Source organism: Manis javanica, chromosome 3 (genome assembly GCF_040802235.1).
Source record: "Manis javanica isolate MJ-LG chromosome 3, MJ_LKY, whole genome shotgun sequence".
In the NCBI taxonomy this organism is placed as follows: Eukaryota; Metazoa; Chordata; class Mammalia; order Pholidota; family Manidae; genus Manis; species Manis javanica.
In genome coordinates, this window is record NC_133158.1 from 89632821 (window position 1) to 89650586 (window position 17766).

Consider the following 17766-nt stretch of genomic DNA (forward strand, 5'->3'; position numbering starts at 1 on the left):
GTTTGCCAATTGTTCTAGTTCCCTGGAGCTAGCACAGAGCCAGAGAAGCTGGTCAAGGAAGATGTTTATAGCCACTTGCTTAGCTACTACAGCTTTAGAGGACAAGCCTGGGCTATTTACCTGGCCCCAGTGGGATTCTTTGTTTTGTTTACCCACCTAGCCAACCACAAACAGATCAATCTTAGCTGCCATTTCAAGTATGTGAGGCTTTTCTAAGACTTCAAAGAATTATTACCTCCATGAAAATACTTTATATTCAAGGAATATCTTATTAAATTATAAAGGTCAAGCATAATTATGAGATGGTCCATTGGAAGGATAGGATAATTATAGACATATCTAGGAATGCGATTTATGGGTGGTAATACCTAACTGAGCATGCATCAAGTGTGATTATGGGCATTCATCTGAAGAGATAGAGGTCAGCACACCCCATTGACCTTTGCTTTCTGAATTGCATAGTCCTGAGGTCAGCAGCTGAGCTATCTAGGCACTCCCATTATGTTTTTGTGCTGTGGTTAAATCACAAATGGTCAAGGAAAAGCTAATCTGAGACCAGCATAGGTCTTACCCTTGATTCCATCACTCCTACTCTACTGGTCCAGAAAGCCTTTCTCATATACATAAATGAATAAATACACACACACACACACAAAATGTCAAGGCTGTCCCTGATAGTAGCAAAGGAGCAAATGACTCATATTTTTAGCTATCATGATCCTTACGCCTTCCATCTTTATGGAAGTTACATGAAATTTACCTTATTTAGAGTACTGTTCTGTGACGTGTTTTGCTTTTCATTCAACATTCTCCTTAAAAGTCTTCTGTGTTGGTTCATATAGATCCTAGTTCACTCTTTTAAATCCTCTGTTTTATTCCATTGCATAAATACAGCACAGTTTATATATTTCACTACTGGTGGAGACATTTGGATTAGTTCCAATTTTTCACTCTTGAAAACAACATTTCAGGACTCATTCTTATGCTTGTCTTTTATCTATAAGTGAGAATAAGTGAAAGAATGTCAGTAGGGTATATAATAGGAGTTTAATGGCTGTATCACAGAATATGCATGTGTTCAATATTCTAGGAAGACTGAAACTTCTATCTTAAATGGTTTTACCAATATAATATTCAACAAAAGGCATATAAGAATTTTCTTTCCCCATCATCCTACAAATACCTGAAATTGTCAGATTCATTTTTAATTTGCTAATAACCTGGGTAGGAAAAGAATCACATTTTTCAAAATTTGCATTTCCCCACAGAAATGCACAATGGTTGAGAGTCTTTTCATGTTTACTGACTATTGTGTTTCCTTTTTTAGTAATTCCTGTTTATATCCTTCCCACATATTTCCTTTTGAACTACTTGTCTCTTATTATTGATTTGTAGAAGTTATATTTTCTCAGTACTTTTCATTTATTATGAATATTGAAAATATCTAGTCTAAGTCTATGACTAATACTCTGATTTTGTTTACAGTATATTTGTCATACAGATGATTTTAATGTAATACAATCATTAATCAATCTTCTAATTTTTGCTTTGTGTTTTTTGTAAAGTGCCAGTGAATGAATTGTGTCCTCACAAAATTCATATGTTGAAGGCCTAATCCTTAATATGACTGTGTTTGTGTATAAGGCCTTTAGGAGGTAATTATGGTAAAATGAGCTCACAAGCATGGTATACTTGTTTCCTCAGGCTGTCATAACAAAATGACAAAGAGTGAGTGGCTTAAACCACAAAAATTTATTAAAGTTCTAGAGTCTGTCAAGTCCAAACTCAAGATGCTGGCAAAGAAGGTTTCATTCCAAGTCCTATTTTAGCTTGTAGGTGGTATCCATCTCAATGTGCTCACATGACCTCTTGTAGGAGGGAGATCAAACTCTCCGATGTCACTTCTTATAAGTATCCAATCCTATCAGATCAGAGTCTCACTCTTTTGACTTCATTTAGCATTAATTACCTCCTTAAAGGTCCTATCTCATGATACAGTTACAATGGGAGTTACTTCAATATATGAATTTGGGGGGGACCCAAATATTCAGTCCATAAGAGATGAGACCCTAATCTAATGGGATCAGTGGCCTTGTAAGAAGTATATGCCCTCTATAACACTATCTACACTCCCACCATATGCTCAGAGGAAAGGCCATGTGAGAACAAAGTACACATCTGCAAACTAGAAAGAGAGCTCAACAGAAACCCAGTTGGTTGGAATTGGATTTTAGATGTCTAGCCTCTAGTACTGTTAGAAGATTAATTTCTGTTGTTTGAATCACACACTCTATGATATTTTGCTATGGCAGAGCACATATGACATTAAGACATACAGTAATATTCACATAATTATTTTCACATGTAGGACTTTTGACCCATGTTATATATAAAACATATTTATAAAACATACATGATGAAAAATTATATTTAATATTATATACATTATAATTATATATACAATGAAAAACAGACTCAAAGATAATTATTGAATAGATGACCCTATCACCACTGATTTGTAATGTTTCATCTAATCTCATGATACTGTGATATATATAAGAAATTGTCTATCCCTATTACATATTTTCCTTTATGGATTATCTATCTATGTATCAATATGATTTTGCTTGAAATACTATCCTAGTAATATTAAGTCTAGATATCTGGTAGGGCAAGAATCCCAAATTCTTGTTCTTGGAGTATCTTGGTAATTTCTTAGATTTTTGAAAGGTCAGTGCTACTCAAACTTCAATGTTCATGGTCCTGGCAATTCAGTAGGTTTGAATTAGGGCTTGAGACTTTGAATTTTCTCTAACACTCCTAGTTTTTGACAGTAAACAGCAGTGTATTACAAATAGTTTGTCAAAGAGGTGGTGGAGCCAAGATGGCGGCATGAGTAGAGCAGCAGAAAACTCCTCCCAAAACTATACATATTTTTGAAAATACAACAAATACAACTCTTCCTAAAGGAGAGACCAGAAGACACAGGACAACAGCCGGACTACATCCACACCCGCGAGAACCCAGTGCCTCGTGAAGGGGGTACGATACAAGCCCCGGCCTGGCGGGACCCGAGGGCCCTTCACCCCAGCTCCCGGTGGGAGGAGAGGAGTCTGAGTGGGGAGGGAGAGGGAGCCCAGAACTGCTGAACACCCAGCCCCAGCCATCCGCACCAGAGTGCAGACACAGTGCGTACATGGGGTGCTGGAAACTAGGGAAACAGGATAGTAAGACCTGTGAGTGGGTCCCCACAGATGGCACCCTTGGTACAAAGAAAAGTGAGTGCTTTTGAAAAGTCTTAAAGGGACAGGGACCCCACAGCTGGAAGGAAGCATCCTGGGACACTTAGCCCAGAGGCTGGGAATCTCAGGGAACTCCAGGCACCCTAAACCCCTGGGCAGCAGCACAACTAGGAGGCCCCTCATGGAGATAACCAACCTTCCAACCATTTCCCCTCCAATGCAGCTCTGCCATATTGGAGCAGCAGCCTGAGGCAGGCCACAACCATAGCAACCACGGAACTTAACTCCATAGTGGCCAGGCAAGAATCAGAAGCCCTGTCTGTGTGCAGCTGCCCAGAACAAGCCACTAGAGGTTGGTGTTTTCCCAGGAGAGGAAGGCCACAAACCAGCAAGAAGGGACGTTCTCCCAGCCATCACATGCCCCAGCTATGCAAACTATCTCTATATCCATGAAAAGGCAGAAAAATTTGATACAGACCAAAATCACAGAGTCAACCCTGAGAAGGAGATAGACCTAACAAGTCTTCCTGAAAAAGAACTCAAAATAAAGGTCATAACTATGGAGCTGCAGAGAGATATACAAGAGCTAAGGGATGACGTCTGGAGGGAGATTACAGAAATTAAACAATCTCTGGAAGGATTTATAAGCAGAATGGATAAGATGCAAGAGGCCATTGATGGAACAGGAATGCATAGAAGCAGACGCAGAGAGATGAACAGATCCTCAGGAATGAAACAATATTAAGAGAACTGTGTGATAAATCCAAAAGGAACAATATCCGCATTATAGGGGTACCAGAAGAAGAAGAGAGAGAAAAAGGGATAGAAAGAGTCTTTAAAGAAATAATTGCTGAAAAATACCCCAAAATGGGGGAGGAAATGATCGATCAGACCACAGAAGTACACAGAACTCCCAACAGAAGGGACCCAAGAGGACAACACCAAGACACAGAATAATTAAAGTGGCAAAGATCAAAGACAAGGACAGAGTTTTAAAGGCAGCTAGAGAGAGGAAAAAGGTCACCTACAAAGGAAAACCCATCAGGCTATCATCAGACTTCTCAACAGAAACAATACAGGCCAGAAGAGAATGGCATGATATACTTAATGCAATGAAAGAGAAAGGCCTTGAACCAAGAATACTGTATCCAGCACGACTATCATTTAAATATGAAGGAGGGATTAAACAATTCCCAGACAAGCAAAAGTTGAGGGAATTTGCCTCCCACAAACCACCTCTACAGGGTATTTTAGAGGGACTGTTCTAGATAGGAGCATACCTAAGACTAAACAGATGTCACCAGACAAAATGAAATCACAGCAAAGAAAGCAGACCAACCAAATACTAACCAAAGGCAAAAAATAAAATTAACTACCCACAAAAACAGTTAAAGGAATCAAAAAAGAGCACAGAATAAAACAACCAACATATAAAGAATGGAAGAGGAGGAATAAAAAGGGAGAGAAATAAAGAATCACCAGACAGTGTTTATAACAGCTCAATAAGTGAGTTAAGTTAAACAGTAAGATAGTAAAGAAGCTAACCTTGAACCTTTGGTAACCACAAATCTAAAGCCTGCAATGGCAATAAGTACATATCTCTCAATAGTCACCCTAAATGTAAATGGACTGAATGCACCAATCAAAAGACACAGAGTAACAGAATGAATAAAAAAGCAAGACCCATCTATATGCTGCTTACAAGAAATTCACCTCAAACCCAAAGACATGCACAGACTAAAAGTGAAGGGATGGGAAAAGATATTTCATGCAAACAACAGGGAGAAAAAAGCAGGTGTTGCAGTACTGGTATCAGACAAAATTGACTTCAAAACAAAGAAAGTAACAAGACATAAAGAAGGACATTGCATAATGATAAAGGGCTCAGCCCAACAAGAGGATATAACCATTAAAAATATATATCCACCCAAGACAGGAGCACCAGCATATGTGAAACAAATACTAACAGAACTAAAGGAGGAAATAGAATGCAATGCATTCATTTTAGGAGACTTCAACATGCCACTCACTCCAAAGGATACATCCACCAGACAGAATATGAGTAAGGACACGAAGGCACTGAACAACACACTAGAACAGCTGGACCTAATAGACATCTACAGAACTCTACATCCAAAAGCATCAGGATACACATTCTTCTCAAGTGCACAAGGAACATTCTCCAGAATAAACCACATAATAGGCCACAAAAAGATTGAAATTCAAAAAGATTGAAATTCTACCAACCAACTTTTCAGACCACAAAGGTATAAAACTAGAAATAAATTCTACAAAGAAAAAAAAAAGGCTCACAAACACATGGAGGCTTAACAACATGCTCCTAAATAATCAATGGATCAATGAACAAATTAAAATAGAGATCAAGGAATATATGGAAACAAATGACAACAACAACACAAAGCCCAAACTTCTGTGGGATGCAGCAAAGGCAGTCTTAAGAGGAAAGTATATAGAGATCCAGGCACACTTAAGAAGGAAGAACAATCCCAAATGAATAGTCTAACATCACAATTATTGGAACTGGAAAAAGAAGAACAAATGAGGCCTAAAGTCAGCAGAAGGAGGGACATAATAAAGATTAGAGAAGAAATAAACAAAATTGAGAAGAATAAAACAATAGCAAAAATCAATGAAACCAAGAGCTGGTTCTTTGAGAAAATAAACAAAATAGATAAGCCTCTAGACAGACTTATTAAGAAAAAAAGAGAATCAACACACATCAAAAGAATCAGAAATGAGAAAGGAAGAATCAGAACAGACTCCACACAAATACAAAGAATTATTAAAGACTACTATGAAAACCTATATGCTAATAAGCTAGAAAACCTAGAAGAAATGGACAACTTCCTAGAAAAATATAACCTTCCAAGACTGACCAAGGAAGAAACACAAAATGTAAACAAACCAATTGTCAGCAAAGAAATTGAAGCAGTAATCAAAAAACTACCTAAGAACAAAACCCCCGGGCCAGATGGATTTACCTCGAAATTTTATCAGACATACAGAGAAGACATAATACCCATTCTCCTTCAAATTTTCCAAAAAATAGAAGAGAAGGGAATATTCCCAAACACATTCTATGAAGCCAACATCACCCTAATACCAAAACTAGGCAAAGACCCCACCAAAAAGAAAATTACAGACCAATATCCCTGATGAACGTAGGTGCAAAAATACTCAATCAAATATTAGCAAACCGAATTCAAAAATATATCAAAAGGATCATACACCACGACCAAGTGGGATTCATCCCAGGGATGCAAGGATGGTACAACATTCAAAAATCCATCAACATCATCCACCACAAAAACAAAAAGAAGGATAAAAACCACATGATCATCTCCATAGATACTGAAAAAGCATTCAAAAAAATTTAACATCCATTCATGTTAAAAACTCTGAGCAAAACGGGTATAGAGGGCAAGTACATCAACATAATAAAGAACACATATCATAAACCCACAGCAAACATCATACTGAACAGTGAGAAGCAGAAAGCTTTTCCTCTGATATCAGGAACAAGACAGGGATGCCCACTCTCCCCACTGTTATTTAACATAGTACTGGAGGTCCTAGCCATGGCAATTAGACAAAACAAAGAAATACAAGGAATCCAGATTGGTAATGAAGAAGTTAAACTGTCACTATTTACAGATGACATGATATTGTACATAAAAAACCCTAAAGACTCCACTCCAAAACTACTAGAACTAATATTGGAATTCAGCAAAGTTGCAGTATACAAAATTAACAGAAATCTGTGGCTTTCCTATACACTAACAATGAACTAATAGAAACAGAAGTCAGGAAAACAATTATGTTCACAATAGCATCACAAAGAATAAAATACTTAGGAATAAAACTAACCAAAGAAGTGAAAGACCTATACACTGAAACCTATAAGACACTCGTAAGAGAAATTAAAGAGGATACTAATAAATGGAAACTCATCCCATGCTCTTGGCTAGGAAGAATTAATATCATCAAATGGCCATCCTGCCCAAAGAAGTTTACAGATTGATACAATCCCTATCAAATTACCAATAACATTCTTCAATAAACTGGAACAAATAGTTCAAAAATTCATATGGAAACACCAAAGACCCCAAAGAGCCAACACAATCCTGAGAAAGAAGAATAAAGTGGGGGGATCTCACTACCCACCTTCAAGCTCTACTACAAAGGCATAGAAATCAAAACAATTTGGTACTGGCACAAGAATGGAGCCACAGACCAGTGGAACAGATTAGAGACTCCAGACATTAACCGAAACATATATGGTCAATTAATATATGATAAAGGAGCCATGGACATACAATGGGCAAATGACAGTCTCTTCAACAGATGGTGCTGGCAAAACTGGACAGCTACATGTAAGAGAATGAAACTCGATCATTGTTTAGCCCCATACACAAAAGTAAATTCAAAATGGATCAAAGACCTGAATGTAAGTCATGAAACCATAAAACTCTTAGAAAAAAACATAGGCAAAGATCTCTTGGACATAAACATGAGTGACTTCTTCGTGAACATATCTCCCTGGGCAAGGAAAACAAAAGCAAAAATGAACAAGTGGGGCTACATCAAGTTGAAAAGCTTCAGTACAGCAAAGGAAACCATCAATAGAACAAAAAGTTCCCTACAGTGTGGGAGAATATATTTGTAAATGACAGATCTGATAAAGGGTTGACATCCAAAATATCTAAAGAGCTCACACACCTCAACAAACAAAAAGCAAATAATCCAATTAAAAAATTGGCAGAGGAGCTGAACAGACAGTTCTCCAAAGAAGAAATTACGATGGCCAGCAGACACATGAAAAGATGCTCCACATCGCTAGTTATCAGAGAAATGCAAATTAAAGCCACAATGAGCTATCACCTCACACCAGTAAGGATGGCTACCATCCAAAAGACAAACAAGAACAAATGTTGGCAAGGTTGTGGAGAAAGGGGAACCCTCCTGCACTGCTTGTGGGAATGTAAATTAGTTCAACCATTGTGGAAAGCAGTATGGAGGTTCCTCAAAAAGCTCAAAATAGAAATACCATTTGACCCAGGAATCCCACTTCTAGGAATTTACCCTAATGCAGCAGCCCAATTTGAAAAAGACAGATGATGCAACTCTATGTTTATCGCAGCACTATTTACAATAGCCAAGAAATGGAAGCAACCTAAGTGTCCATCAGTACATGAATGGATAAAGAAGATGTGGTACATATACACAATGGAATATTATTCAGCCATAAGAAGAAAACAAATCCTACCATTTGCAACAACATGGATGGAGCTAGAGGGTATTTTGTTCAGTGAAATAAGCCAAGCAGAGAAAGGCACATTCCAAATGATTTCACTCATCTGTGGAGTATAAGAACAAAGAGAAACTGAAGGAACAAAATAGCAGCAGAATCACAGAACACAAGAATGGACTAATAGTTACCAAAGGGAAAGGGACTGGGGAGGATGGTCGTGTTTTGGAGGGATAAGGGGGGGATGAAGAAAGGGGGTATTATGATTAGCATGTATAATATGGGGGTGGGGGAAAGGGGAGCACTGTGCAACACAGAGAAATCAAGCAGTCATTCTACAACATCTTACTACGCTGATGGGCGGTGACTGTAATGGGGTTTGTGGGGGGTACTAGGAGAAGGGGAGAGCCTAGTAAATATAATGTTCTTCATGTAATCGTAGGTTAATGATAACAACAAAAAAAGAAGAAATAATTTGTCAAATTTCATCTTTTTTAAATTGAAAAGTTGACTGATGTGAATTACATTAAGTCATAAAATAACTTGGTGAGAATTGATTTTGTTTTAAATAAAAAATCATTGAGTCCTTCTATAAAGGAACATGGTACTTTTTTGTATTTTATTTTATGTACTTCGATAATATATTTTAATTTGCTTTGCAAAAGCTTTACTCAGGTACCATATACTTTATATTGCCTTTGAAAATGGTATCCTTCTCTCTGTTCTAGTACCAAAATAAATTGGTAGAATATATAAATGCTATTCATTTTTTTAGATTTATTTCATATGCAATATACTTCTTCATCTATTCTAGTAGTAGCTGAAATTTTATTGACTTGCAATGAGCTTGCTTGCTATTTGTATTAGAGTTATGCTGACCACAGAGTGATTATCTTCTTTATTTCTATTTTCTGCAGATTTGGGGTTACCTGTTCTTGACAAATTGCTAAAATTTTCCTAGATCTGTTATCTCCGTTGTCCCTGTCCCCTTTGAATAGGGATGAGATTGGCAGAAAATTTTGACTGCTGATATTTACTTTTAAGATGGCAGATTTAGTCATGTTTTGTATTTCTTTTTTATTTGAGTTTGTTTGTATATATATTTTCTATAGAACAGTTTGTCTCAGTGTGTGTATGCTGAGAATCCCTGTGGTTCCTGGGAAAACTTTTAATGGGTCCATGAGATAAAACATACTTTCAAAATTATACTATGTGTGGGTAAAATTGTAGTATTTCCAGAATATCTCACCTGGCTTTGGCATCTCTGCATATCAATAGGTATTTAGAGGTGGAAAGAAGTATGGTTTTAGTGCATTTGCATCTTTCCTGAGGGGTGGAGAAATCATCTCCATATCAATGGGTAAGTACCTGGGCAACAGCGGGCTTATCAGTACCTGAGACGTGAGGGGAAGGGCCGGTGTTGTGGCTGCTTGAGAAGGAGAGAGAGATTGGCCGGACTGCAGTTTTGTAAGCAATAAATGGGTTTTAAACTTCATTTTTCCCTTTGACTAATTTTGGTTTTTAGAGGTATTTTGCCCCAGGATTTCCTTTCCCCAGACTTAACAATCGGCGAAAGTTGGCAGGATTCCTGTGAACCCGAAACCTGTCATAATGGGTGCGACCTTTGGAAGGGCCGCCCCTGGAAATGATGGGGAGAATTGGCACTCATGCCGAGGGAGATGTGTCTACACTTGTGTGTTCATGGAGGCATCACCACTGCTTCTGGCCATGCCGACCCCAGCCTGTGGCCTGAGCCTAAGGCTACTGCTTCTGCCACTGCTGCTGTTCTTGCTTCCAGCTGGAGCCTGGCCACAACCATGGAAAGGAGCAGAGGTCCGGGTTCACCTTGATAGAGAAGCAACAGGCTGCTCTGTACCATACCATGCTGGCTACAGAGCACATTGCCAGAACAGCTCTAACCAAGGTAATAAACTCCTATCCCATTGCTGGGTGGGTGCGACACTGTACCCAAAGGCCACAGAGTGGCGTGGCACCGACACCTCAAAAAACAATGTTGGCCCATCTGTGTGGCTTGTCTTTCACCTTAGAAGAAGTCAGCCGAGCCCTGAAGGAATGCCCTGCATGTTGTGCAGATGAGCAAATCACCAAGAGGGACTTAGAGCCTCTCTCTGCAGCCTATGGTCGGTTGCCAGATACTGAGAGCAATCGAGGTACCCACTTTATTGGACATGAGTAGCAAGGATGGGTGCAGCAATTAGGAGTAAAATGGACGTGGCCCTGGACATTTCAACACATGGATTGGCGATGGCTGGCTCTTTTGGCACCTTGGGGAAAATAACTGAAAGCTGGCCTTCTGTGTATTCCTGTAATAACAGCAAATTGGCCCCCGATAATCACAGTTATTTGCTTCTACGGTGTTTGTGTCCTGGATGCACCCCCTGCCTGCAGCTGCCGCGTGATGGCTGGAATGGACAAGCTTTGAACTTAATCTGCATGGGACTTTGAACCTAACTGAATCCTCTGACTTGAGAATTATGACTTGAGAAAATAATGTTTAAAGAGAGGCTTGACTTTGTCTAATGTTTGGTAAATTTTTGTGAGCAATCTAGCATGATTGTTAGGAATGAGTAAACAAATATAGAAACGTATTTTGTGCTTAGTGAGAGATTGTGCTGTAAAGTACATTTACTTAATCTGCATAGGCTGAGTCCTCTGGCTTGAGGATTAACAAAATTTTATTGCTGTTGCTATTGCATGTTATTAGTTTGGTCGGAAGAGGGAGATTGAGTAAATTGTAAGGCAAGATTTATGGAGCAGTGGATTGTGGGTAAAACTGTAGTATTTCCAGAATATCTCGCCTGGCTTTGGTATATCTGCTTATCAGTAGGCATTCAGAAGTGGAAAGAAATATGGCTTTAGTGCATTTGCATCTTTCCTCAGGGGTGGAGAAGTTCATCTCCATATCAATGGGTAATTACCTGGGCAACAGAGGGCTTATCTGTACCTGAGAGGTGAGGGGGAGGGCCAGTGTTGTGGCTGCTTGAGCAGGAAAGAGTGATGGCCCTGACTACAGTTTTGTAATCAATAAACCGGTTTTAAACTTTGTTTCTCCCTTTGACTGATTTTGGTTTTTAGAGGTATTTTGCCCTGGGATTTCCTTTCCCTAGACTTATACTATGTTAAAATATTATTTACCTCTTCACTCTTTTTCTCTAAAAAGTATATGGTGATATTTTTCAAAATTTCAGAAACTAAGCTGTGATATTTTAGCAGTATAATGTGATACTACCAAATTTTGAAGAAACACAGACCCTATTAGTCTGATTTAGTTGTTCATTTGGAGCAAATAATAGTTTTTCATAAAATTTATTATTTATATTAACTTGTAATGGTTTTATTATTGATTGATATGCTGTAAACTGAATTAATACATGTATATTTTAAAATTGTTTATTTTTATTTTTAAACTATAAATGTTGTTAGATATAGCATGTATAAATAAAAGATTTTTGGGTCCTTAATTATTTTATTAGTGTAGGGTTCCTGAGATCAAATGTTTGGGAACTTTTGGAAAATTATTTATTTTGATTATAGTTTAAAATTTATTGATATAATATTGATTATTCATTCATCTTTAAAAAAACCTGATGTATTCTTTATTGAGTTTGATTTGATGAGTTTATTTTATTAGACTTCAAATAATCTTTTAAGTCTCTCTGCTGGTGTTGCCTATTTTATGAATAATTCTTCTTTGATGTATTTTCTTCTTTTATGTACTGTTGGTTTATTTTTATGTTAATCTTAACTTCATGTGTACTCATTAAATCATTAATCTCTGTTTCTTTTAAAAAAGAAAGACTAGAAATGTCTAAGTATCAATTTAACTTCACACCACAGGGTATCTGACTCAGTTTATTACTTAATTCTGAGAATTTTGTAATTTACACTGTCATTCTTTCTTTACCCCATTTTTACTTTCTTCTTGTTACTGAAAAATTAATTCAGTGGACATTCAATACAATCTGTACAATCTGTGTGGTTTCAATTTTAAATACTTGTTTCAACTTCATTTGCAACCTTGTATGTGGCAAATAATTATAAATATCCACATTGACCTCCACATTGTTAGGTCTATGGATACATAAATGTACATATCTAGTAGCTTATACTTTCTTTAAATTTGATGGATTAATCATAAGCAAGTATTAATCATCTTGATCTATCAGTTTCTGAGGTATGTACATTTAAATCTGCCATTATGATTGAAGAATTAGCTCTTTTTATTTGTCATTTTGTCAATATTTTCAGCATATGAGCTTTAAAAATCCAATTTGATGCATTTTGATTTTTCACAGGAAAAAATATTACACAACATATAAAATGCCCAGTTCCTATATATACAATATTTGGATTTAATTTTGTCATTTAATTTTGATTTTCTTTTACCTATTTTGTCTTTGATTTTTTTTTCTTCCTTGAATATTTTTTAATTGCCCCTCTATCTTCAGTAGGTTTTGAAAAAAATTGACTTCCATATATCTATAGGACTTTCTCTTTCTCTCCTACTCTACTTAATTAGGCCTCATTAGATAAGCTGTAACCCAGAAAATCAAAGTATTTTTCTTCCTCCATCCTCATGGGTGGTGGTATCCTGTTACTAAGCTTGATTCCATGAAAGTGGTTCTCCTTCACTGGCATCTGTTGGAGTTATTTGGGTGCTGTTATCCCAGTGGAGTAGGACTCTCAGTTCCTTCTTCCTCCTTTCTAATCTCAGTTCTGAAAAGACTCATGAGGAGTTAATATCTTGTGGGAATTAACAGCCTAGGAGAGTTGTACCTGGCTGTCTAATCATTATTATCATAGAATAAGGAATGCTAAGAAGATAATGTTTCTGAAGAGCAGTCTTCAGTCAGCCTCCCCTCCATTAATAACTCTAGTTGTCATCATTATTTGTAAATAATAAAAGTGAGCAGAGGGAACACATGGGGTGAAGTATAAGATTGGGAAATGAGGACTGGGCTTATTTATAAAATGTTTTCTAATTTCTTCTTCCTTTAGTTAGACTTGATATGAAGTTAAGCCTGCTTATTGTGATTAAGCATAATGAAATTAATAAAATCTTATACAATTTGGTAAGCCAAGTTGCTTTTTTTGATTGGTTATCATTTCTACAAAATTCTAAAGGTCTTTAACTGTTGAAAGGAGAATTTTGGTGCTGTAGTAAATTTCTTAATATCATTTGCCATTGCTAATTTTATTTTATTGATAGAAGACATTTCATTTTAGCTGGCAACAGTAGAGGGATTAGAAATAAATTTTACAGAAATCTTCAGGAATATGAGATGAGTGAAGTTATACCTCACCAGAAAATAAAATTTATTGTTAATGGCATGTCATTTTAATAATGAAATCAGCATTGTCATTAGATTTTCTATTCAGCAAACTTGTCAGACAACTAGACATGAACTAGTACAGTGCAACATATTCTTTAGAGAAAAATGAAATCACTTTTAGTTTGAACTCTTCTGTAGTAGACAGACTTCTAAAATGGTATATGATATGCAATGATCTCCACCTCCTAGTTTACAAACCATTTTGTAATTCCCTCCCCTTATGTGGGCTAGATCTAGTGACTTACTTCTAGCCCATATAATATAGCAAAGGTAATGAGATGTCCCTTCCATGATTGTTATAAAAGATGGTGACTTACATTTTTGCTCTCAGATTCTCTTTATAGCTTTGATCAAGAAAGTTGCTGTGTTGGAGAAGCCCATGCAGTAATGTACTGAGGACAGCCTTTGGCCAACAGCTAGCGAGAAACTGCATTCATCATCTCTTGAAGAACTGAATTGTACCAATAACCACTTAAATGAGGTTGCAAGTGGATGTGTCCCTAGTGAAGCCTTGAGATAACTATCAAGCCCTGGTCAACGTTTTGACTGAACACTTTTGAGAGACCTTAAAGTAGAAGACCCAGCTAAGCAGTACCCAGATTTCTGATCCACAGAAACAGAGATGATAAACATGTGCTGTTTTTAGCTACTAAGTTTTAAAGTAATGTGTTACACATAAATAGATAACTAATACAACTTCCCTGACTTTCAACTGAAGAATTACAATGTTTCCTTATGAGTGCTACAAGGCCATTTATTATACTGCTCGTACAGCCATAGTCATATAATATTACCTCCCTAGAACAACCAACGTGAAATACTGGAACTCAACCATTAATATCCTAACAGCACATCCTTAAATCTAGCAGGTTTGATTCAAATGTGGGTTCCATTCTTTCTGTTTGGGGGAGGAGTTACATGTAAGTCATCTGAGGATGTATGTGTAAATATCATTGCTATCAATTAGAATGAAACAAATGATAAAGGACTATGATACCATATTTGCTTTCATAAATTTATAATATGGATGATACAATGAACATGAGTTTTATGTAGCTGTCAGTATCCCTGACTGGTTCATTTCTGTTTCTGTGGTATTAGGAGAAGTTTTTGCCTCAATTTTTCCTGATCAGCTTTATCGATATTCTTATTTTTCTGTCATTACTTTCTAGGAAAGTTTCAAGCCACAAAAGGAAAAAAAAAAAAAACCTTTAAAAATGTTTAAAAAGTAGTTTCCACCAAGATTTCCACTTTATAAGTCATTTAAGCGTTTCTTTTCTGTTTTCAATTAGCTGATTGTGCCCTTTTAAGTCATAGTTTTAAAAATGGTATTTCTGTATGTAACAATTTGTGATTATTTTTTCCCATCACAGACACTGAAGGCTGAAATTACTCTCTGGAGTTCACTTTATTCATTTCTCTGTGCTCTGTCAGTGATGGGTACATAGAACTGAAATTTTTCTAAGCTAACCTAACCTGACTCAGAAGGGCATGGAGAATCTGCCATCAGGGATTAAAGGGATAAGGCAAGAAATACCATATGTCTATAAACAAACACCTGTTCGAATGTCTTTTCTTAACTGACTTTGGACTAGTTAAAACATCAAAATTAATTTACATATAAAATTACAACCCAAGGAGCAAAGAGCAGAAATCCTGAAAAAAAATTGTTTTTATTTTAATCAATAATACAGGTAAACTCTCGGGGCTAGAAAAAATGAGACCCATTAATGAGGACAGCTGTGAGTTACAATCTACTTTTTTTTTTTTGTTCAAGGGTCATTTTGTGTTCGAAACTTCAAAGAACCAGGATCTTGGCGACATTAGTTGTTTCCTTAATTATATATGAATCCATCAATAAATATACATATTTATTTTGAATGCAGCACAGAGTTAGATGATCACATGATTTCAGGTGATTTGCCCAAATAGCAACTACATGTGTTCAGCTTCAGAATGTCATGTTTTTCAACTTTTAGTGCCTTCGTCTTCAATTTATGTTTTCTACCACAGGGGGCGGCAGAGTCTCATGGGTCCAGGATAGTGAGCATACTGATGTGAGAACCAAACAACTTCAGCTCAAAGATTTTTAAAGACGCTTTAATTTTACTTTAAAACTAGGTTTTCTAATCATGAAAATAATACATATTATGGTATAAATATTCATATAGAATAATACATAGAATTTGCTTTACTGGGGCACTAGCAGCTTCATAAGACAATTCTCCAACATAACAATGTTTACATTATTTCATAGGTATTTCCACATAACTTCTGTGCACAAAGAAGAATGTTTTAAAAAAATTAAAGAAACTATATTGGGACACTATTGTGCAATTTGATTTTTACAATTAACAGCACATTTTTCCATATTCTTTCAATTATGTTCTTAAATGGCTACCTTGTATTGCATAATATAGAGATGTCCATTAATGTATTTAACAAATCCCTTTTTCTCTTAATTTTCTTTCCTTATTTTTTCTATACTTACTTTTTTTACTATTTAAAGGAATAAGCAATGAGTCTCATTTCATATATCTTTGTGTACAATATTGAACTGATAGGTAAAATTAATTCCCCAAAGTAGAAATGCTAGTAGCTCTTATGTTATATGCTTTTAAACACTTCATACATAGGAGGAAGAGGTTAAGCAAATTGAAACTTCCACAAAATGGTATTTGAGAATGTTTCATTCTTCCACAGCATTGTCAACATTGTTTATAAAACTCAGATAAACTAACAAAAGTATATGTCTCATTGACATTCTAAATTTCATTTTGTAAATAAGTGAAATTGAGCATGTTTTCCTGTGTTAATTACTACTTGTATTTATTTTTATTTAAACTTGTGTATGTTTGTGTAAGTCAGCCTTCACTGTGATAACAATCCCATATCTCAGTATTTTCTGACAAAACATTTATTTCTTGTTCTTCTTATCTAAGTATGTGGAATTATTCTAACTTTGCTGGGCTTATCTCTGTGAGTCTACTAATTTTCAAACTCAGACTGCAGGCATAGTCATTATCATTATCCAGAATTTTCAGTTCTAATTGCCGGGGAGCTGAGCAACAAAGCCCCCTTCAAGACACCCAGTAACATCTAAAGGTTCTGTTTGGATGTAAGAACATTTAGGACGTGACAACACATACCCTTACATCCCATTAACAAAGTGGGTCATGTGGTTAAGACCAAATTCAGTGTGGTATAGAAGCATAGAAAAAACAGAGAAAAATTAATGTGAACACATAACATAGTTTACCATTATGTCCTTTACCTATTATTTGATTGGCTTAATTTTCTTATTTATTTATGAAAAATACTTGCAAATTGAGGAAAATAATATTTTATCATATTTGTTAAACATTTTTGCTGCAAGCTTGCATATACCTGTGACTTTTATATGTAACTTGTATGCTATATGTAATTTTAAAAATATTAACTTTAATTAGCATTTACCTTTATGGTCTAAGGTCTTGCATCATGTCAGAAAGAATATCCCTACTCCATAACTATAAAAAACAAGTAAATGATAAGTTACTAAGTAAAACAGTACTCACAAAATATATATCTTGATTGTAAGTTATGGAGAATTATTTTTCTAAAAAGCATACATTTTAAAACAGGTAATCTTATCTTTCTACTTTATCTAAATTGAATGTAAGTAAGCGGAAAGGTTTCTCTCTAATCCTCATTTTGTTAAGATGATTTAATCAGTCTTTTAATAATTGCACTTCTGTAGTCCTTTAGATAAACCTTCCTTGTGTCTACATATTTACTTTTGGCATACAGGAGTATAATAAAATTATTGAACATGTCAGAAAGTTCAAGCACCTAAACTACTCAATTTGATTCACTTTCAACATCTCTCTGTCACCTAGTTTGTGGCACTTGGTTACAACAG

General features: G+C 36.0%; 1 long non-coding RNA gene across 1 annotated transcript in view; it reads right to left on the bottom strand.

Moving 5' to 3' along the window:
* Nucleotides 1-765: 765 nt before the first annotated feature.
* The window catches only part of LOC140848177 (uncharacterized), a 116937-nt gene continuing 99936 nt past the window's right edge, over nt 766-17766 (bottom strand). Inside the window, exons 2-3 of the long non-coding RNA XR_012128729.1 lie at nt 17322-17374; nt 766-997 (exon numbers count right to left, since the gene is read on the bottom strand). This is a non-coding gene — a long non-coding RNA (uncharacterized lncRNA). The remainder of the gene's footprint in view (nt 998-17321; nt 17375-17766) is intronic.